General features: G+C 43.0%; 1 protein-coding gene across 7 annotated transcripts in view; it reads right to left on the reverse strand.

Annotated features, from left to right (window-relative positions):
* TSNARE1 (t-SNARE domain containing 1) overlaps nt 1-24,564 on the reverse strand; it is a 519,305-nt gene that overhangs the window by 475,869 nt on the left and 18,872 nt on the right. The window contains exon 1 of one of the 7 annotated variants that reach the window (XM_069854774.1): nt 3,906-4,109. The exons of the other annotated variants lie outside the window; for them this stretch is intronic. The gene's annotated coding sequence lies outside the window, so the exon portion shown is untranslated. Of the gene's footprint in view, nt 1-3,905; nt 4,110-24,564 lie in introns of those variants that run through there. 7 annotated transcript variants of the gene reach the window in all.

The following is a 24,564-nucleotide window of genomic DNA, read 5'->3' on the forward strand; positions in this document are numbered from 1 at the left end:
AGAGCAAACACACTGTGATTCTATAGATGCATGCGTATATGAGCGTAACACCAAGCCAGGTATACAACTGTGTTATTTAATGGACAAACTGAGAATGCAATAATATTAATGATGACAAAAATAAAAGCAGGAAATTACATGTTTTGAGCCCTTGCCCAGATGAGAGCAGGCAGCTAAAAGCTGGCATACCCCATATTCCAGTCCAGAACAAGACTGTATTTTCCTTTGTGAATCAACAACAGGAGATGCTATTTTTACAAAATCACTGCCAGATACAGCAGAACAAATAAACCAGAAACCCAAATCCTTTGGGGCTTTCTGTTTGTAAGGTTTTCAGGGTATGTTTGCCTCTATCTCCAAAGCCTCTCACACTAAGTGAGCTGCGATAATTAACTCTCACCTAGAACTTGCTCATCGGGGGTCCAGAACGCAGGTGGTCAGTTGAGAGCAAAGGCTGGAACTGAGGTAGTTAAATTGGGCTTATAATTGGTAGGAAAAGGCAAAAATCAATTTGATTTAGTGCTGCTTATTTCAGGCAATCTTCCCTTGTAGCTACTTTCACTTGTAATTGCAAAAAAGCCCCAATATTATGTATTGTTCAAATATATTTATATATGGATTTATACACACACATATAATATATCTTTTTATATACGCACCATAAAACATATGTTTTCATATTCTACACTGCTGTAGTTATGAAAAAATAAACCCTCTCACTTGCAACGTCTCACAGACACAGACCTAAAGGTCTCATCAAACCAGGGAGATGCCTTTCAAAGTGCTGTGGTGCTGGACTGTGCCCAGAGAAGGACAACTAAGCTAGTGAAGGAATTGGAGCACAAGTGTTCTGAGAGGTTGCTGAGGGAACTGAGGTTGTTTAGCTTAGAGAAGAAGAGGCTGAAGGGAGATGTTATCACTGTCTACAAGCTCCTGAAAGGAGGTTGTAGCGAGGTGGGCGTTGGTCTCTTCTCACAAGAAACAAGTGACAGGATGAGAGGAAATGGACTCAAGTTGCACCAGGAGAGGTTTAAACTGGATATCAGGAAAAAAATTGTTCACCAAAAGGGCTATCAGGCACTGGAGGAGGCTGCCCAGGGAGATGGTTGAGTCACCATCCCTGGAGGTATTTAAAAGACAGGTGGATGAGGTGCTCAGGGGTATGGTTTAGTAGTGGACAGGTATGGTTGTACTAGATGACCTCACAGATCTTTTCCAACCAAATGATTCTATGACTATGAAAGGCTGTCAGAACACCAGTGGCATCAGCATCAATGCCAGCCAGGAAAAAATGTCATGAACTTGTGCATATCATGGGAAAACTCTTCTCCCCCTCTAGCTGTGATGAGACATCTTTCCCCTTCTAGCTGTGATGATAAATCTTGTTTTCAAAGGATCACTAGGGATGTGCTGCCTGTACAGCTGAAGGAAACCTGGCTAATGACGTAGGAGTCTTCAGTTCAGTGGATCAGCAGACCATCTGCTTTATATGGAAAATAGGGTAACCAAGATGGGCTGAAAACAGAACTGGCTCTGGAGTCAAAAGCAATGGAAGAGTGTACAACCATGCAAAGGAGACATTTACCTCTAGGAATATGAGGCAGCATCCTCTATCCTATCAGCACACCTATCCCTGCTGAAATGGTCCTTCTTCAGCAACAGAGTCACAGAATCACCAGGTTGGAAAAGACCCTCTGGATTATCGAGTCCAACCATTCCTAACAATCACTAAACCATGCTCTCAGCACCTCGTCCACCTGTCCCTCAAACACCTCCAGGGAAGGTGCTGAGGGCATGGTTTAGTGATTGTTAGGAATGGTTGGACTTGATGATCTGGAGGGTCTTTTCCAACCTGGAGATTCTGTGATTCTATGATTCATTCCCCCTTGTCCTGTCACCGGCCACATGGGAGAAGAGCCCAGCTTCCTCCTCTCTACAACCTCCTTTCAGGTAGTTGCAGAGAGCAATAAGGTTCCCACTCAGCCTCCTCTTCTCCAGGATAAACAATCCCAATTTCCTCAGCTGCTCCTCAAAAGACTTGTTCCCCAGCCCCGTCACCAGCTTCATCGCTCTTCTCTGGACACACTCCAGAGCCTCAACATCCTTCTTGTGGTGAGAGGCCCAGAACTGAACACAGTGTTCAAGGAGCAGTCTCACCATTGCCGAGTACAGAGGGAGAATAACCTCCCTGGACCTGCTGGTCATGCTGTTTCTGATACAAGCCAAGATACCATTGGCCTTCTTGGCCACCTGGGCACACTGCTGGCTCATGTTCAGTCGGCTGTCAACCAACACCCCCAGGTCCCTCTCCTCCAGGCAGCTTTCTAGACAGACTTCCCCTAGTCTGTAGCACTGCATAGGGTTGTTGTGCCCCAAGTGCAGGACTCGGCATTTGGCCTTGTTAAACCTCATGCCACTGGTCTCTGCCCAGCGGTCCAGCCTGTTCAGATCCCTTTGCAGAGCCTCCCTAACCTCCAGCAGATCCATGCTTCCTCCCAGCTTAGTGTCACCCGCAAACTTTTTAAGGGTGCACCCAATGCCTTCATCCAGGTCATTGATAAAGACATTGAACAGGTCTGGACCCAGCACTGAACCCTGGGGAACCCCACTTGTAACTCCAGCTGGATTTAACTCCATTTACCACCACTCTCTGGGCCCAGCCAGCCAATCAGTTTTCCACCCAGGAGAGAGTTTTCCACCCAGGACAGAAGAGCCAGCAGGCAAGATCTCCAGGCAGGTTCACACCCTTGAACTTCTGTGACGTCAAATCTTTCAGACTTGATTTAAATGGAAGTTAAGTGTAGGCGCAATCTGAAGACAAGTGAAGGAAACTTGATTTGAGTCCAATGTTCAGGTACGTAACTTATATGCTAGAGAAGAGAGATTTCCAAAGCATGGATCCAGTTCAGGTTCTGCAAATCATAGTTTAGTATTTCACAGTGTCTGGGTTAGAGACGAAGTCCTGCCATGATATAGTGGGAGGTGTCCCTGCCATGGCAGGGAGGGTGGAATCTTTAAGGTCCCTTCCAACTCAAACCATTCTATGGTTCTAAGGACTGGAGAATCCTTTGCCAGTAGAAATTTTGCCACCACATACAAAAAAAACCAAACAGAAGTCTTTATCAATAAATCAGTATTTGTCTAAGTGCCCACAGTTCAATTTTTTCCCTCATCAGCAACACTCCTGAGCCTGCAGTACCATGCAAAAAAGAAACAGATATTGAGATGCACGAGTTACAGCAGAAGTACCAGGGATGCATCATCCAAGAAAAGTTGTTATATTAATTCAACTATTTTGCTAAAAGCTGGCCTCACTATTATACCAAGGCTTCAGAACTCAGTGAGCCCATCACCATCTACCCACCCTCCACATCCAGTTCTGATGCTCCTACTTCTCTGACGTTCTCTTAATAAGCTCAGGTATGTCCTTCCCAGCGGTTTCAATGCCTCATCAGCAGAAATTCAAATCAATCCAGCTCTAAAAGCAGCCACAGCAAATAATTCAATCATGTTCATCATTTTAACTTATCCTATTTATGAATCAGGTCAAGCTTGAAATCTCCATTTTCATTATTAGCCTTTGTGATATTAAGATAATCACGTAAATGACTGATCAAAGGTTCCTCGTAACTTCAGAGTGCAAGAATTTCCATATTTCCATACTATCTATTCCAGCATCCCTTTTTGACTATGGAGAGTACTTTCTTCATCAGAAATTAGGACAAGGAACACCACACTGAAGAAGAAAGCACTGCCAATGCTAAATCTGAGGTCCTCTGTTCAGTAACAGGGCAGCAGGCACTGTATGTCCATCTCCAAATAACAAGGAAGATCACTGGTTCTTAAAACAGAACATCTGCTCAAAATGACTGAGAAAAAGAGAGATTCAAACTGCCTTGAATTACCTTTATTTTACTACAGCTGGATGGAAGGGCATTCTGATTTTTCCAGACTGATTTTCAAAACCATCAAAAATGGTCCTTTTAACAGCATCCATTTCTCTCAGCCCTGCTTTGATGGGGAAAATGAACTCCGTAGCCTCTTGAAATGCAGAAATACTCTTCTTATGCTCTTAAAGCCCTTTCTCTGTTGTCCCTTCACTGTCCCAGTAATAGCTGCAGCACCTGTACACCATCACCAGGTCACAGTCACAGTCGGTACAGATCTGGCAATCAAAAATATAAGGCAGGAAAGAAAGCAATTCCTATCTTCTTGAAGAACTTTCACTCCGCTGTTCACCTCCAACTCGCTATTTCTCTTCCTATAACAAATAAAACGTAACATCATTCTGCTATTTTTGGAAATAGATGTTTTACCCAGAGTGTGGGCAGAAGGAAACAATTTGTATTCAGATTTTAGGATTATTTAAAGAGAGGAAAAAAATGTAAGGCCGTAAGCTGATAAAACAGTCTTATTTATGGGGAAAGAAAAAAAGAAAAAGAAATATTTTAATTGAAGTGCTTCACTTCTGATACCAGCTATTAAGAACGCAGATATAATCACTTATTTATCTCATACGCAGCAAGAAAACTTTGCAAAAAAAAAATCACATGGGACATAATCCAACGACGATCTTTCCCATTAACTTGAGAATGATGTTGGAGTGAATATTTCAAGCACGATTACACTGTAACAAAATGGCACCATGCCACAAAATCCTATAAATTATTCTCTCTCAATACCTCCCTTCCTCACAAAGATGCCTAGAGACTGGATAAATAAAGTGATCTCTGATCAAAGAGTGGAAGGTACCAAAGAAATGTGGAGCATCCTTCAAATGACCACATTTGGGACAAAGTGGAAAGATTACCTTAATGGCTGACGTCACAATTTCTAGCCAGCATCTGGCTGGAGAATTACTTTGCCAATGAGATGCCTTCTGCAAAGGAATTAAATACATAGGGTTTAGAGAATCACAGAATATCTTCAATTGGAAAAGATCTTCAAGATCATCAAGTCTAACCATCAATACAGCCCTGCTAAGTCTGCCACTAGACCATGTCCCCAGGTATGACATCTACCGATCTTTTAAACACCTTCAGGTATGATGACTCAGCCACCTCCCTGGGCAGCCTCTTCCAGTGCCTGATAACACTTCGGGTAAATTCCTCCTAACATCCAACCTAAATCTCCCTTGGTGCATCCTGAGGCCATTTCCCCTTGTCCTGTTACTGGCTACCTAGGAGAAGAGACCAACACCCTTCTCGCTACAACCTCCTTTCAGGTAGTTGTAGAGAGCAATGAGGTCTCCCCACAATCTCCTTTTCTCCAGATTAAACAGCCCCAGCTCCCTCAGCTGCTCCTCATAAGGCTTATGCTCTAAATCCTTCACCAGCTTCACTGCTTTTCTCTGGACATGCACCAGCATCTCAATGTCCTTCTTGTAGTGAAGGGCAGCCTGTTACAAGTCATAATTTTGAATGCAGTTCATGCTGCTGGTTCTATTTTAGAGCTACCAGTGGCAGAAAACTTTCCTCTGAGTTTCTCTGATATGGAGAAATCATCACAAGTAGCAGAGATGAAAGTTCAAACTAGCTCTATGGCTGATGCACAAGCTCACGGGAACTTGGGTCCCATGCTTGCGATCATCTTTTCTCCAGCCATGACTCCAGTTTAGGAAGAAGCAAGCATAAGCACAATCACGAATTTTGCCATGTCCAGGCAGCAAACTGTAACACAGTTAATTAACACTTTGTGAAAGATTTTCCAGTCATTCAAAGGACTGGGACATGCAAGGAAGAGGCTTGAAGAGGTATGAACAGCAGCCAGACTGCCGAGTAAGGACATCCCAAAGTGGTAAACACTAACAGGAATTCAATGGTAACTCCCTCAATACATTAGGGAAAAGAGAAGGGAGAAAAAGCCATTCTGTGGCCAAGCTTACCCATGTAACCAACTGGTTGTGTCTAAGAATCGAGTTTGACTTCTTTGCCTCCCCAGAACAGCTCTGCTGACTGTGGAAGAAGTCATGGGTCTCCAGTAACTTCTACAAGATCCCTGAGACCAGTGTTAACTGTGCTTGACTGCAGAAGTGAACACAACCTACTCAGGATCATGGGGGATATCAACCATCAACTGACAACTACATGGGACAACATATCAAGAAGGAGACAATACTAGCAACAGGTTGCCCAGAGAAGTTCTGTATGCCCCATCCCTGGAAGTGTTCAAGGCCAGGCTGGATGAGGCTATGAGCAACCTGATCCAGTAGAAAGTGTCCCAGCCCAGGGTAGCATGGCTGGAAGTGGATGGGCTTTAAGGCCCTTCCAATCCAAAGCATTCTATGATTCTATGGACATATCAAGACCCTCACAGCAGCTCACAGACCCAAATGCGAATTTGTTACCTCCTTGAACATGCAAGTTGATTTTCCCTCTTAAACAAAGCATTTAGGAAATTTATTTTTATTTTTCTTAGAATTGGCTACACCAAACTCAAATGCAAAACGATGATGCAGAGGAAATGCTACAATATGCACAGTCCTAACACAAACTGAAGCCAATGAAAAGGAACTGGATGTCACCACTGGCACCTCAAGAAGTAACTTTTCTCAAGGCTACTCCTTTCATGTAAGCAACAGGATGCATAAGAATGAAGGCAGAATAATATAGATATTATATTGTAAAATAAAATTAGAATAGACTAACATAATGTAAAATCACACAGTAAAATATGTGATGAAATGTCACTTGGATCTTGCTGTTTTCCACAGAGAAGGGGCTCACAAAAGTAAAGAGAAGAGATGAGCAGGAAAAATGCTCCTTGCCCCATGGCAACAAGACAGAATGAAGGAGGCACCCTAAAGGAATGAGTATGATTTAGAAAGGAGACTGATACCAAACACAAAATAAACAAATTCAATAAGGAACAGTTTAGAGAGGACATCTGCAATCTCTGTGCTTCCTATCAAGTACAACAGAAAGAAAGGAAATCTCCAACAAAAAATGAAAAGTCAGGAATTTCTCAAGAGATAAGTGGACATCTGAAAACCTCAGGAGGTCCAATGAGGCAAAGTGCAAGGTCCTGCATCTGGGTCAGGGCAACTCTCAGTATCAGTACAGGCTGAGGTATAAAGAGGTTGAGAGCAGCCCTGAGGAGGAGGACCTGGGGGTCCTGATAGATGAGAAGGACATGAGCTGGCAACGTGCAGCCCTGACAGCTCAGAAGGCCAACCATAACATGGGCTACATCAAAAGAAGCGTAGCCAGCAGGTCGAGGGAGATGACTCTGCTCCTCTACTCTACTCTGGTGAGATCACACCTGAAATACTGTGTTCAGCTCTGGAGTCCTCAGCAAAGGACTTAACAGGCTACCCAGGGAGGCAGCTGAGTCACCATCCTTGGAGGCATTTAAAAGATGGGTAGATGAGGTGCTCAGGTACGTAGTTTAGTGGTAGATAGGAATGGTTGGACTCAATGATCTAAGAGGTCTTTCCCAACCTGGTGATTCTATGATTCTAAAGGAAAAACCTGGACCTATAGGAGTGGGTCCAAAGGAGGGCCACCAAAATGATCAAAGGCCTGGAATATCTCTCCTATGAGGGCTGAGAACTTGGAGGAGACAAGACTTGAAGGAGACCTTCTTGTGGCCTTTCAATACTTAAAGGGGGCTTTTAAGAAAGACAGGGAAAAACTTTTTAGCAGGGCTTGCAGCAATAGGACAAGGGATAATGTTTTTAAGCAACATCAGGAGAGGTTTAGACTAGATATTAGGAAGCAATTTTATACACTGAGGATAATGAAACACTGGCACAGGTTGCCCAGAATGTTGGTAGATGTCCCATCCCTGGACACATTTGAGATCAGGTTGGATGGGACTCTGAGCAACCTGATCTGGTTGATGATGCCCTGGCTCACTGCAGGGGTGTTGGACTAGATGACATTCATGGTCCCTTCCAACTCAAACCATTCTATGATTCTTTGACTGTAAGTGAAAATTTTTTGAGTAATTGAACTGTAGCACAGGTTGTGGAGGCCACAAACTCAAGTATCCAAAGGCAAAGGGAAATGCATAACAAGACCAGCCAAAGTTGTCATAACTAAGTCGTAACAGAAATGCTTAAGCTAGCCTTAATGATTAACCATCACGAGAAATCCAGGGAGAAATTATCAACACATTTGGATATCAAGGCATTACTTTCTCTGCTTTTAAGCATGCTACTACTGGTCATCATCCAAAAGAGAGATTCTTGAACTAAATGAACCCTGTGTCTCACTAGGCAATTCCTAAACTACTTATAATTAAAGGCACCATTAAGCCTTCAGAAAGCCAGACGCCAGCCCAGGTCAAAAGTTACGCAGCTGAACGTGGTCCAACAACACTGTATACAAGAGAGAACATCTCAAACAGATATAATTTTATTGGAAGCTTTTTCCATTTCTTATGGTCTTAAGATCATTCAAGATGCTTTTCTCTGCATTAACCCTTCAGTTTTGTTTAGAAAAGACCATCCCTAGCTATCTGCCAGCAAGATTATAATGGGAAAAGTGGCAAATAGAAGAAATCACTGATACTACAGGGAAGTCAATTAAAAAATAAAGAAGAAAAAATACACAGAGAAATATGTGTATTTTTCCCAATGTCACAGTTTTTTTAGGGATGGGGGAGGGTGATATTTTGAGTTCCCCTATTACATGCCTATTTTTTCAAGGTCTGTATAGCCCTGCAACTGTATATTCTGCTGGACTGATAAATGCCACAAGTTCAGTTCATCCATTCTTAAAAAAGTCATAGAATCATAGAATTGTTTGGGTTAAAAAGGACCGTAAACACCATCCAGTTCCAACACCCCTGCCATGGCTAGGGACACCTTCCGCTAGATCAGGCTGCTCAATGCCTCATCTAATCTGGCCTTGAAAACCTCCAGGGATGGTGCAGCACCACGTCTCCAGGCCACCTGTGCCAGGGCCTCACCACCCTCATGGGAAAAAAAAAAAGTCTTGCTAATATCTAATCTAAGTCTCCACTCTTTCAGTTTTAAACTGTTACCCCTTGTCCTATCCCTGCACTCTTTAATAAAAAGCCCCTCCCTAGCTGTCCTGTAGTTTCCCATTAAGTACTGGAAGGCTACCATAAGGTCTCCCTGGAGCCTTCTCTTCTCTAGGCTGAACAATCCTAACTCTCTCAGCCTGTCCTTGTATGGGACCTGCTTCAGCTCTCTGATCATCTTCATGCCCTCCTCTAGACCTGCTCTAACAGCTCCATGTCCTTCCCCTGCTGAGGAAACCAGAACTGAACACAGGGCTCCAAGTGACATCTCATGAGAGCAGAGTAGACGGGGAGAATCACCTCAACCTGCTGGTCACACTTCTTTTGATGTGGCCCAGGATAAGGATGACCAAGTCTTTTATAAACAATGTGAAAGAGTAATTAAGCACCACAAAAAGGGCTTTTGTGCAATGTGGTCTGTGTGACAGAACAACTCAAAATATCTTTGGATCAAGAAGTTGATCGAGTTTTCCCCTCTGCATTTTAATGGGAAGAAAGAAAAAACCTACAAATCCACTCAGAAACAACCATCATGGTAGGTACTAAAAATATTATCATCTAAACACAAGAAAGGTCAAAAAATAAATTTTCAACTGCCTTCTCAACATAATGCAGAAAGCAAGTCTGTTCTTAAGCATACACCAAGGCCAGTGAATTTGGGGAAAAGACAGATGGCAGAATATGTAGGAGAATATGTTCTCTGAGTACTTTCACAAATAGGCTGCCGCAAGTCAAGAGAGATGCTGTGTCACAAGAGATGCATAAGTCACAGGCAAAGCATTTCTTGACATTCTTCACCAGGACTTCTTCTGGAGAAGACAGAAAAGTCTTTACTACTTGTTACCATGGCACTGCCCCCATCCAATAATTTGGAAGAAAGAAAACAGCCAGCCTCCCATGGTCAAGGAGTGACACATGCCACTTTCTCAGACTTTCCCAGCATTGTGGTGATTAACACCACTAAGAACTGATGAGTGCCTGGACAGGCTTCAGAAGTGGTCCTGTTAAAACTCCATGAAGTTCAACAAGGCCAAGTGCAAGGTCTTACTGGAAAAGGTTGCCTAGAGAAGTCATGGATGCCCTATCCCTGGAGGTGTTCAAGACCCAGTCGGATGAGGTTTTGAATTACCTGATCTAGTTGAAGGTTGCCTGTTTATGGCAGGGGGATGGAACTGGGTGATCATTAAGGTTCCTTTCAACTCAAACCATTTTATGGTTCTATGATTCACAAGTGATACAAGAATCATCAACAGTCTACAATGACTATCCCACTTACTAAGTCCCTTTCTTCTGCCCTTTCAGCTGCTCTTGTTACTTGAAGATCCAGCTGCAAACAAACTGGAGGGGGAAAAGAAAGAAAAAAAAAAGAATCCTAGAAGATAATTAACACCTCAAAAGTTGGGTGAAATATTAAGGGCTGAATCAAGGAAAGAATCACAGAATCATAGAATGGTTGGGGTTCGAAGGGACCTTAAAGCTCATCCACTTTCAACCATGCTACCATGGGCAGAGCCACATTCCACTGGACCTGGTTGCTCAAAGCCCCATCCAGTCAGGCCTTGAACACCTCCAGGAATGGGGCATTCATGACTTCTCCTGACAACCTCTTCCAGTGCCTCACCACCCTCAGAGGAAAAAAATTCTTCCTAATTTCTCATCTAAATCTCCCTTCTTTCAGCTTAAAATCATTCCCCTTCTTCCTATCCCTGCACTCCCTGATATAGAGCTCCTCTCCAGCTTTCCTGTAGGCCTCCTTTAAGAAAGAAAGGTAAGTGAACATCATTTGGAGATTAGACCAAAATATTTGCAGCAGCTACACAGGAAGTGGATTACCTACAAGCAGACAAATGGGCAACAAGCCAGAGATATGATTTCTCTTCTAGTGGAGGTAGCAACTGGAGCTGGCAAGTGGTAGAAGATGTGTCAGGAGGTGAGAAGCACATCTATAGAAAACCAAGCCCTTCTACTTCCTCTTTCGTAGATGGAAAGTGGAGAGCAGATGGAGATCCTCCTTCTAAGATTTGTACCTGAGACATTTCTATTGTGACATCCTTGTTGGTGCCCCCACCAACAGCAAAGTCAATCTTGGTGGTGTAGCTATCAGTAGTGCAGCTAGTCACTGTTGCTCCAGCCCTATAATGTCTTCACCCACTTGGGTTTTCTCACACATGCACAGTCTGAAAAGCACCAGAGCATCAGTATATTGCTAACCAAAAACCTCCTGTGAGGAGCAGATGTCCCACAACCAGAGTCCTAAAGACTACATTCTTGCTCCTCGAGTATACAGTGCTCAACTAGGAAATTACATATTACGTTTCCAATATAAACCTGCCATGCTCCAACAAACACATCCACTTACATTACTCTCCCATTTGATCAAGATATTGAGACACAATTAAGTAGACCAGGGGACTAACAGCAAGATATACTTCAGTTAAAACAATGACCTCATTTTTGTCACTTTACTCCAGACACCAGATCTACATCACTCACTGCATGAACTGTTTTTTCTATTTTTGCCATCTAACACACAGTCTTGTTTGCAGTCAAGTCAGAGCAAAATTGATGAATGCCAACACAGCTGGATCTCAACAGCCCTTCCACTGAACTGCAGTGTGAAAATTCAGGGAGTGCCAGAGATTATGAAGAAAAATACAGCAACACACCTGTAGGTTTCCAATCAAAAGCCATCTCATGGAGACAGAAACAATTCCAGGTGCAGGGGAAGCACAGAAAGGCAAGCACACATGGCAGAGTTTGCATTAGTCCAGCTTCTAACCAAGTCACAGCTGTCTTTGTTGCTGTATTTGGTGTGGTTGAGATGGAGTTAGTTCTCCCCATAGCAGTCCTCATAGTGCTGTGCTTTGTATTGGCAGCTAGAAAGGTGTTAATAACACACCAGTGTTTTGGCTACTGCTGAGCGGTGCTTGCACAGCATCAGTGCTGCCTCTCCAACATTCTCCCTCACTCGTAGGCCGGGGATGGGCAAGATCTTGGAAGGGGGCATAGCCAGGACAGCTGGACAAAACTAACCAAAGGGATTTTCCATACCACGCGGAACCTGCTCAGCAATAAAAGATAACAGAAAGGAGGAGCAGAGACATTTGTTATTACTACATTTGCCTTCCTAACCAACCACTATGCACACTGAAGCCCCACCTCCCTGAAAGTGGCTGGATACCACTTGCTGATGGGAAGCAGAGAATACATCCTTTGTTTTCTTCTGCTTCCATGCATGGCCTTTGCTTTTGCTTTATTAATTTGCCTTTATCTTGACACACTAGGGGTTTTTTTGCATCTTGTTTTCTCTTTGCCATGTCCTGCTGAGGAGGGGAGTGATAGAGCAGCTTGGTGGGCATCAGGCATCCAGCCGAGGTCAATCCACTACAGTTTCAATGACCCTAACTGGTATTTCCAGTTGTGAGGTAGGAAAATCAGACGACATTAGCATCTTTACCTGCAAACCCAGAAAACATTGGTTGAAGAAGACACAGAGGTCTATCCAAGACACACGTGAATAAATCAAATTAAAAACCCAATCTTCTTTCTTTTTCACACATTGAGCTACCTAAAGCACTCCACATTCTCCAGTTTCGGGCATGAGCATTTATCACCATACTCAATTCTGAAAGCAAACTGCAAGTGATAATGCACAATCCTCTTGCAAAACCAAACTGAAATGGATGGACGGTGAGAGGTATAATTTAAGGCAGTTTATATTGCTCAGAATACCAAGAACACTGCATTCAAGCTGCAAGAAAGGTCACTGGTAAATTGAAGTCAGCAGAAGGTAAAAGAACAGTTTACAACAAACATCTCAGCAAAGGAGCTAATTTGGGCATTGAGGGAAAAGAGCAATCAGAGAGCAACTCTGCCTGTGCAAGAGCTTTCCTCATCCCAGATATGTGAGCATACTCATCCTCAGAGGTCCAGAATATCTTGTGATGAAGCATACAACATTTGCATTAGTGCCATCAATAGTAGTAACCAGTGCAACAGCAACCTCCTCCTTGGCAAAGTCATACATACAGTCACAAAAGAGCAGTTTGGAGTCATCTCTTATCTCCCAGTTAGCTCAATCCTTAAAGTACTGAAACCTCAGTAGCCAGGATCTCCCTCCAGCAAAGTGCAAGAGGATTGCTACCCTGAGCTGGCAAGACTTAAGCTGCCAGGCAAATAATACAGGAGACAGGCAATGTAAAGAGTTAAATTATTCCCTTCTGAACACATTCATCCAATGAAAACCGTTTCCTAAGTAAAGGAGAAACCCCTCATGTGGTTTTGTTGGAAGAAAATGATGGAGGTCTGCCTTGAATGTCATCAGCAGACAACTGAAACACAACACTATCACTGAGTTCATTGGGTACTTCATGGTCCAAAGTCCAATTGGGAGTTTAGTGCTCAGGCCAAAGGAGAAACCAAGAAAATATGAAGAAGCTCAGCCAACAGGCCAGGCTGAACCAAGGTTGGATGGGGTCTGGAGCAGCCTGGTCTAGTGGGAGCTGACCTTGCCCATGGCAGGGGGATTGGAACTAGGTGACCTTTAAAAGTCCCTTCCAACCCAAACTATTCTATGATTCTGACTATAGACCATCCAGACAGACACACTTACCACAAAACAACTCAGAATCTCTAAACCAAAGACAGTCACCCCAACCTCACAAAGGCACTACTTTGCATAGTTGAGTTGTTTGAGTGCCTTTGGTTCAACTTCCAAGAAAGGAGAAGGAATGCACCAAGTATCTTGAATGTCAGACTACTCAGCTATTTAGGATCAGGAAGACTAAGGCCAATGCCTTAAATGTCTACCTTCCAGAACAGCATCTTGAAAAAAGACACATATCCCTTCAACTGAAGATACTCCATCTGTTTTGTTTGCTCAACACATGCCTTAGAAGTGATAGAACCACACATTCCTACAGTGCAACACAATCACAAAGCCAACAGTGGAGCTGAGCATCCCTGCCCATGTCCCCTACAAAATGCTTCCTGCCACGATAATCCCGCTTCCCTACTCTACATCCCTGTGGCACTTCTGTCACAATCTCTCCACATCCTCACTGTAACCATGGATACTTCTCCTCTGCGGCTTCAAAACCCATTCATATCTCAATTACCTCTCCAAAGCACCCTTCAAAGTACCACAGAGGCAACAAGCAGCATATATCAATAATCTAGACCTGGACAACTACTAACTGGTTGACTGGATGACACCAAAACATAGATAATTGCTGAATTTTCCTGCATTTCCCTTGAGGACACTGAAATATCAAGTGCTTATGTACTTCATGAACACATTCATTGATGGCTGGGTGGAGGAGAAAAGCTCAAATCAGCAAACTACTCTGATGTGATTAATTCTGCCAACATACTAAAATGGAAGAGGTAGAAAGACAGCAACAAGAGAAAGCCTTAAAGGAAGCGAGAGACTTCAGACTATCAAAACAAAAAGCTCCAACACTTTTGAAAACAACCTAATAGTGCTCATCTGTTCCCACTTCCATACCCGTGCTCCAGACATTGGTTTTGTATTTAATTTTCTGGTTCACCAATAACCCATCCTCAGGCTTCCAGCTTTATTTATGCAGTTGGTTAGGACTGAGCTGAACACTCAAACCTGTCACTGAAGTTTTTGGGTGCTCCCAGTTCTGGTTTGCACTCATCATGAAGCAAAGCATCAGCAATGGAGACTTCACAGTCCACATCACAGGCAAGAAACCACCCTATTGCACCAACCAAGGTGTCACTGCGTCCCGATGGCCGGCACTTAGCTTTTTCAGCTGGAGGTGCAAACAAGATTTATTCAACCCAAGAAAGAGCAGCAAGCAACCTCACAGAGTTAAGACAACTTCTTATCTACCCAATACATAAGTAATTTTTTATTATTATTTTTGGTAGGGTTTTGTTTTGAATTAATCGGGCTCTCGAACAGGCACACCACGCAGTCACCAGCACACCAATACCACAATGAGGGATAGGGCTTAAGTCCATGGATCCATTTAAAAGAGAGTGGAGCCTTGACTTTTATTGTCTTAAAACGATCCAAAAAGGCATCTTTGTGCTTCAGCTCCATGATGCATTAGCTCTGACATAGGAGATAACTCAAGACCTCCCCACACTGCTCCTTCCCCACCCCACACCACGGCTGGCTCTCTGCTTTCTTGTTAATACAGCAGCAGCAGCTCTTGCTGTAAATCAGATCAATGAAACATTCAGTTAAAAATAACAGCCAAAACCTCCTCCATTGCAGGAGAGCCTGTAGTATTATAAATGATGAAAGCATGTTTCTATAAAAAGCAAGCTGAATCGAGAGCCATTCTGAGAAGGTGGCAAAAAACTCACACCAAGCCCAGCCAGCAGAACAAGGGCTGGGCTGCTCCAGGCTTTGCTGGGTCACTAGAATAACCCTAATAATGGGAAAATGGGTCTCAGTACTCCAAGCTAGTCCCTAACAAGATCAAAGATGTTGCCTGGGAGCAACATTCAGAGGACACCACCATTCTCTCCTTGTGAGATAGTCCTTGGGCATTCCTGCCCTGTGGCTGGGAGCCAAGGGAAAGATACTAGGATGCAGCTTTTAGGGTCAAGAAACAGCATCCCTGTGGTGAGGACAATCATTTGGCCTGCGGTCTTCCTGAAACTGAGAGAAAAGGGAATAAATGTCCCTGAGGTCTTCTATAACTAGTTTTATGATTAATGGTCAGAAACATCATTTGGTGTTGGCTTCTTTTTCCCCTCGTTTTCATCTGACCTAAGCACCTTTCATTTAAGCACACATAAACCAAATAACAAGCTGTCTTCACCTGCGACCCAGATGGATGTCCTCATGCTTGGACCAGACCACTGTGTCACCCACAGCAGCTAGGTCCACCAAAAGGAGTATCTGCAACAGAGTGATGGACCGCAGCATCTTGCTCCTCATTTACAACACAGGGATTGAATCCCGCTATAGCAATTGCAGCTTTTAATACCTTTTAGAAACAGCTAATTCACTCCATATTAATCCCTCAGAGCAGCTACTCCTTCCTTTTGCCTCTGGAGACACCAAGCTAAAATACTCACTCGGTTAAACACAAAACCCCTACTGGTCTAAGCAGTCATTCAGGTCAGAGGAGTTGCTGTTATGGAGTTCTCTGATACAGTACAGCACTATAACACCATCCTTCTACAAAAGCAGAGAACAAGCTTCTAAAGGCATCTTTCTAAACTAGATGATTCTAAGTGAATTTAATTTTCATGACGAACTCTTTTTCCTTACATTTTCTCATCTTTTTTTGTAGGGGAGCAGGCAGGGGCTGCTTCTTCTCAAGCTCAATATTAAATAAGAACAACTCAACAATGTATCAAAAATGCACATAGCATATTTCAAACAAATGCAGCTGAAAGCTTCCAAACTATCAAAAGTCTTTTCAACAAGGGCGGGGGGGGTCACTTACTTTACACATTCACACAACTTCTGAGAAGCTGAATCGCTTGCGAGTATTTTAACTCCATTACATTAACAAAACTCAATGATACAGGAAGGTTCCAATAGCCCCATGATATACATCTCTGTGGTCTTCCCAGCCTCTAGAGGACTTCCCAAAGCTGCCTATGTAGGACATCAGGCTTCCACAGGACCTACCACCCCAAAATGCCCTTTCTGTTGACTGGGGTTTGTTTGCAGTTCTGATGCTGTTCACCATCATCTCACTTCTAGTCTCCAATAAATTTGAAGTTATCCAAGTCAGGTACCATCCTTCTCGTCTTGCGCTCACACATCATCCAGCTCACAATACCGACACCCTACTCGATCATTACCAGGCAAACCTCCAAGAACAGAACATACATTTGTGCAGCTCTACACTGATTACATGCTAGGAAGAGGTTTCTGATGGGGTGTTCGAGTTCAGTCCCACTATTGCCATGTTATCCTGCCATAAACCAGAACCAAGCTCTGGTGTCAGCTCACCATGACAGGATATGGCTCTCTGTTTTAGGAAGAGTTTCAGCTGGCCATTGCAGACCATGTCCAGGTATCCACAGAAATCTTTAGTATTCAAAAATCAAACCATGGCAATGTGCATTAATGCATGAACGTCATCCACATCTCAGACACAACAGATCACAAACACTGAAGAAGACATATTTCATTTGACTTTTGACTGCAACGGAGGCAAAGCAAGGTGATTCCAACCCATAAATATTTCTTATTCAGCCAGCATCTGCAGACTAGAGAAGCTCAGACCTCAAACCTTGAAGGTAAGTGTGCAGTGGCATCGAATCTCCCTAGTTATTTCACCACAAACAGGCAGGAGGGAGGTGCTGATACCAAGTGATGCTTTGTAATTCTGACAATCTGTGTTTAATTGCCAGGCTTGCATAAGCTCTCTAATGCAGTATTGTCTATCTAGGAGAATTGTATACAAGGCACAGTCATCTCACCTGCCTCTGAAGCATCCTAGCGCTGCAAAATGCACAGGAAGGACTCTTCATTTAAAAGGGTGTTATTCTGCTTCAATACAGCACAGCAAGAAATGGACTTGCATCACATTAAATTAAATTGAATTAAATGTACATTAAATTAAAAAAGTCATAAATGTAAAAAGATACAGTAATTAGAATCAAGGTGACAAGATAGTGGCACCGTTTTTATCACTGGAACAGTTTGGGAATTATCCTGAACCAGTTCATACCATTGATCAAGGCATTTCTTTGCATCAGCCTGCTGCAGTAAGCAGATAAAATGTCGCTGCATCATGTGCATAAACTGTGTTTAGATACATAAATCTCAGCAAAGTGACTTCTTATTTTGAGGCAAAACCAGAAAGAATTATACATTGCATCAAAGATTTTCTTCTCTGTCCTCTTCTCAACCATCTGAAAGATCAATTAAAGCGCTTTCACATAAAACAGGCAAAGAGGAGTGCTTTCCCAAAATAAATAAATAAATAATGAAGCCACTCTTTGCTTTTAATACGATTCCTAAAGAAAACAAGCATAACGACTTAAAGATTCCCACAGTGAAAAAGAAGCAAATGCGAAAGATTTAATCACCCACTTGCGAAGTAACAGAATAGATTTCTCAAGTCTTAACATCTCCCGTTTTAAGCCTTCATACACAAGTATTAGTAACACACTGCAGCAAGCTGAATAGCTTCCCCTACCCTCGCACAGCAATATGTGCAAGTCCCTCCCTTGCACTCATGCATACATTTACTGTTTACATCACTTTTCTATTTGCAAAGAGATCAAAATGAAACTATAAGCAATCCTGCTGTTGGTTTTAATGCCTTCCTCCCCTTATGAAGTTCTTTCTGTCCTGAATATCAGCAATATCCGTTCAACTACGCTGCAACGTGTGAAAGCACCAGTGCGAGCTCTCTGCCTACTGACCAGTAGCGTGACTAAAAAATCAAAAACCTCAGCACTGAGAGAGCATAACCGAGTTCAGCTGGTCTCCCAGTTAGCAACCATAGCAGGCACTGGGGAGAAGGGGAAAGAGATCATCCTACAAAGGAAGCTCAAGATCTGCTTTCTTCTTCCTCAGAGTGCCCCATATTGTGTCTTCACAAGGCAAGGGAGGAACTGGTGTCATCAAAAATGCATCATCTTAGCTTTCTGAAGAGCAGGAAACCATCACACCATCACATCAAGACAAACCAAGAGGGAACAGATTGCCTAGAGAAGCCGTGGATGCCCCATCCCTGGACATGTTCAAGGCCAGGCTGGATGAGGCGTTGAGCAGCCTGGTCCAGTGGAAAGCGTTCTTGCCCATGGCAGGGGAGCTGGAACTGGATGATCTTTAAGGTCCCCTCCAACCCAAACCATTCTATGGTTCTATGACTTCTCCAAGGCTGTATGGTTGGACACCAATTTGATGGAATTACATCTCTTCCCTCTCACAGCATCAGTGAATTGAAATGGGAGGAAAATAACTTTCAATACTAACACCAAACAAACAAATAAACCACCCCAAACCAAGAAAAGTAGTAGCCCAAAACCACAACACATAAACCCAAAAGGTAGGAGGCAAATAATTCATTTAGGCAATGTGCAGCGCCCATACCATACCTGATTTGTTTGTGTTGAAGGTTCATGGTTTAATAAGAACTACAGTAAAAAGGTAGGGTCAGAAGTACAAGATTTATCTTGACTAAACGAAATAGGTTTCTTGGTAAGGCATTTTAATTTAAAATAGTAAAAAACCCCCAAAAAGCCAAGAAAACAGGCTGCAGTTTGACAACTGACCAGTAAGGGGAGTCGGTGCCTAGAGTTGCTCTCAGTCAATCACGGATAGGCAGTTCTGGGTGAAAAAACTGAAATAAACAATTCTGAGGTATTGGCACTAAGAGGACACTGATGACTGCCAGAAGAGGCTAGAGGAAGATGGACAGAGAGCATCGTGTCTAGAAAACTCACTAACCTGGAAAAAGGAGAGGGCTTGAGAGATACTACAGCAGAAAAAATGTCATGTTCCTGCTTGGAAATGGGTTTTTCTCTCCCTGCAAGATTTAACGGACAGCATGTGATGGAGAACACTTGGAAGGAGGAAGGCAACAAACAGATGAAATAAAGACAAGTGGAGCTTGGGATGAAAAAAAATAAGAGCTAAATCTCAACGCGCTTCTGGGTACAATATTCTGGTAGCATGTTTCCCACAAAAGACTTGGGTCAAATCCTCTGGTAGTCTTGAGGAGGTACCTAGGAGGGCACCAGATGCCTGGTAGGAGACTTTAGAAGACAAGGGCTGATGAGATGCTTTAGCGCTGAGCCCTAGCACTAGAAACAAACGGGGGAAAAAATAAAGATTTATATATAAAAAAGCTCAAAACCCCTTGCAAGGAGTAGGATTCAATAATATTATGCAGTATCTAAAGAAAAAATACCAGCAGTAGGAACTCATTAAGCATTGTATGGGGAACAGCAGCAAAATCACTGCTGCGTCTACAGCCATGCTGGGCTCACCAAAAGAAACAGGGCTGCCACTGGCTTCGGGGCCACAGGGAGGAGCACTCAAACACTTATGTTCCTCTTTCCTCTTAATCTCATTAACCTTGTATTTACACTGTTGTTGGTGATTACTCAGGTTGTTAATAAGCATACTTTTTGCATACTATTTACTGAATGTTACAAATCAGTTAAGCTCTGTACACGAAACAGGGTTGGAATATGCCAATTCTCCCCATGCTATGGAAAACAGAGGAAATAAACCCTTTTTAGATAGAGAAATAACATATCCTAAATAGAGAAATAAAAACCTTTTAAGCACTTGTTTCAAAGATGGAGATTTCTTGAATAAGAATTAAGTGCAAGACAAACAACTGATTCAGATAAATATATAAACCCCTTCTTTTTTTCTAATTCTAGTATATATCTTGAATAATAATATATAGATATTTAGCTCAACGTGACCCGGCAATGTGTGCCTGCAGCCCAGAAAGTCAGTCATATCCTTGGCTGCATCAGAAGTGCAACCAGCAGGTCAAGAGAGGTGATTCTGCCCCTCTGCTATGCTCTCATGAGACCTCACCTGGAGCCCTGTGTTCAGTTCTGGAGTCCTCAACACAGGAAAGGCATAGATCTGTTGGAGCAAGTCCAGAAGAGGCCACCAAGATGATCAGAGGGCTGGAGTACTTCCAATACGAGGGCAGCCTGAAAGAGTTGGGCTTGTTCAGCCTGTAGAAGAGAAGGCTCCAGGGAGAACTTATAGCAACCTTCCAGTATTTAAAGGGAAACTACAGGAAAGCTGGGGGTGGGGGGTGGGGGACAGGGCTCTTTATCAGGGAGTGCAGGGACAGGATGAGGTGGAATGGTTTTAAGCTAAAAGATGGGAGACTGAGATGAGATATTAGGAAGAAATTTTCTCCTGTGAGCTTTCTGGAGAGCAGGAAACTATCACATCAAGACAAACTGAGATGGAATAGATTGCCTAGACAAGTTGTGGATGCCCCATCCCTGGATGTGTTCAAGGTCAAGTTGGATGTGGCCTTGAGTAACCAGGTCTAGTTGAAGGTGGTTGGAACTGGATGATCTTTAAGGTCCCTTACAGCCCAGATCATTCTATGATTTTCTAAAGTATTCTATGAAGTTGGAACAGAAAACAAACCAAAAATACCCAAGAAAAGAATTATATCCTACTTTTAAGCTGGAGTACATGAAACAACTATTCTAACCACAATTCAAATAAGTGCTGATGGTATCCCAGGTGGGAATAACAGATATAGTTCAAGAAAACTACTTCTACTGCTGTTAAAAAGCTCTATAGGTTTTACAAAGACAGCCTGTTAACATCTTGAAAAATTAAACCTTTGTTGACCATCTGTTCCTATCAGAGAGCACCCATTAACACTCTTCTTTGGCCAGAAAACCCAACTGAAAAGTTAACGCACCGTGACTGTGGGCCATCCCTGAGCTTAATGAAGCAGGCAAGTCCTGGGGAAAACTCTGGATGGAGATAGCCCAATATTAACCAGTTAAAACAAGAAATCCACTGTAAGAGTAGAAGATGCCACCCAGAGCTAAATCTCTGCATGCGTTGAGCCCACAATGTTCCTGCACACAAAGTCCAGAGGCTGGGTCCATACAACATAGCATCACCTCCAATGAGTTGAAGGGATATGGAGAAAAACAATCAAAACAAAAGAAATATCCTGAAACAGGAAGGATTATCAAAGAAAGAAAACAGCAAAAAATATCTTGCCCACAATTTTATTCCGTTGTGTTGTGGAGCCATTTGACTGCCACTAGGTGCCAATAGCCCAGTGGACCCAAGGGCCCAGCTCAGCAGTATCGTTGCTGTTTCGGGGAAAGGAAAAAAAATGAAAATCATAAGTGAATAGTTCATACAGGGTTCTATCTCCTCCACTTCCCCTGGTCTGAAGTGCACACATTCCCCAGACTGAGAGTGTAGCTGTATCTTTACATTCAACACCCTTTGGGAGCATTCACACACTGTGAATTTGTGGAAAAAAAATGTATCGTAGAATCATAGAATGGTTTGGGTCAGAAAGGACCTCAAAGCCTAGCCAGTTCCAACCCCACCTGCAATGGGCAGGGACACCTTCCACTGGATCAGGTTGCTCTAAGCATCATCTAACCTGGCCTTGAACACCTCCAGGGATGGGGCAATCACGACTTCTCTGGGCAAACTGTGGCAATGCCTCATAACCCCTCACTGTAAAAAATTTCTTCCTAATATCTCATTGAAATCTCACCTCCTTCATCTAAAAAGAATCACCCTTTGTCCTATCCCTGTACTGCCTGACAAAGAGCCCCTCCCCAGCTTTCTTGTAGCCCCCTTTAAGTACTGGATGGCTGCTATAAGGTCTTACTGCATCCTTCTCTTCTCCAGGCTAAACAAGCCCAATTCTCTCAGCTTGTCTTCATATGGGAGGTACTCCAGCCCTTGGATCATCTTTGTGGCCTCCTCAGGTCTCACTCTAATAGGTCCAGTAAAAATGCATAGAAAAATGAAAAAAAAAAATATTACTTTGAGGAAAATTATTCATACAAGAGTGCACGTGCATGAGCTTTGTATGGATAAACAGGCAGAGATAACATACCTGTACTGATACACAACTGCATGTTTTAGAATAGCATCTGTAAAGATCTGATAGCTCAGATAACTCTGGACACTCTAGTTAATGATATAACAAATACACTCACATTTAAGAACTGAACTTTTTTGCCCCAAACTGGAAACTAATGCTTCAGAAAGTATTTAACATGCTTTTAATGCATTTTATTATATTTTAATAACACATAAAATTGAAAAAAATAAGAAAAAGAATGACCTAGGCAACTCAGGTAAAGTCACTTCTACACTGTGCAAAGGTAAGGATGTAGAAGCATTACTCAAAAGAAGTAATTATTCCTCAAATGGAGTGTTCCAATTGAACTGTTGAAAATCTTGGCTGGTTGGTTTTAAGCGGGATCATCATCATGCAGGAGTCAACCCTCCAGAGTTATCATCGAAGCTTTCTTATCCCTCCATGTGATGAGATAATGGAGAAAGTGAAATCATATGGGATGTCATTGGGGCTGGAGAGAGCAGCAAAGGATGCTGAAGGAGCTCCTGCCCTGAGTTTTCACACTCTTAGAAAAAGCACTCAGTTACCCTTTCCTCTTCTTTGATGAACACAATCTATTTTAATGCCCTCAAAAGCCAACCTCTAACAGAACCCCTAACACATGAAAAAAATCAAGAGCCTTGAAGGTGAGGTACATAAACTGGTGTTGGTTTCTGAAGACAGGGTAAACAAGTCAGACCTTTAATTTATAAGATGTTGCTCGGCAACAACTTGACATGCTACATCACACAACACTTCTTCCTAGTGACTTCTCTGGCCTAAGCTCAGAATTCATCTTTCCAAGAGACAAGCCTCCCTATAGAAAGTAATGGAACTCCCACATCCAACTACCTCAGGAACAATCTACGATTCCATCCTAGAATATCAGGACATGCTGCAATTTTTAAAGGAGGCAACCTTCACTCTTCATAATCCCTGTATGGTGACACACGAATTATGTGCGTTGCCACCACAGAGATGTAGGATTCCTTGCACAAAACCCATTCCTCCTGTAGCACAGCTAAGGAAGCATCAACACGAAGTGCCACCACCTACTGGTTCACATCTGCACATCGACAAGTGAACAGAAAGTCTATGTATCAACATTCAACAGTCTTGGGAGGTTTGGGTTTTGTGGGTTTGTTTTCTTAAAATCTGTTTGGAAAATATTAAAGTAGAGGTGACTGCTTAGAGGCCTTCTAGTCCCTGAGGGGAACCTTCAAGAAAGCTGGGCAGGGACATTTTACAAGGGCATGGAGTGACAGGATGAGGGGAATGGCTTTAAACTGGAAGGGGAAAGATTTAGAGTAGACATTAGGAAGAAATTCAATAAGGGCAGTGAGACACTGGCACAGGTTGCCCAGGGCAGTTGTGGATGCTGCTCCCTGGAGGTGTTCCAGACCAGATTGGATGGGGCCTTGAGCAACCTGGTCTAGTGGGACGTGTCCCTGCCCATTATAGGGGGATTGGAACTAGATAGGCTTTGAGGTCCCTTCCAACCCAAACAATACTATGATTCTATGCTTGGTGTACATCTAGAATACATGCTAGTCTGTTCTGGTGCTAAGACTGCACTTTTCCCTTCTCTAATGCACATCACATCTCAGTGCATTTAGAGCTCCTTGCAAATTGCAATAAACAGAGGATCGCTCCAGCCCTGCCATCAGTACTCTGGAAAGTCACTCCTTGACCATCTATTTTGCTTTCCATGTCCTACCAACTTCTCATAATCCATAAAATTATGAACTGGGAACTTATGGAGTTGGAATTGGATGATCCTTAAGGTCTCTTCCAATCCAAACCATCCTATGATTCTATGATAAAATAAGCAAAAGTGAACAAGTTAGAGAGAGCAGCGCTGGCAGCTGCAGTTAACTATGTTCTTCAGATCAATTATTCCTTCCACTTGTGAAAATAAAAACCCTAATATTAGGATGATTGAGTGCAACTTCAGGTGGTGGTGGTAAGTCAGAAATCCTGTCTCAAGCAATGCCACCCTACTCCAAAAGAAAAGAGTATTATCTGT

The sequence above is a fragment of the Phaenicophaeus curvirostris genome, chromosome 3, assembly GCF_032191515.1.
Source record: "Phaenicophaeus curvirostris isolate KB17595 chromosome 3, BPBGC_Pcur_1.0, whole genome shotgun sequence".
NCBI lineage: Eukaryota > Metazoa > Chordata > Aves > Cuculiformes > Cuculidae > Phaenicophaeus > Phaenicophaeus curvirostris.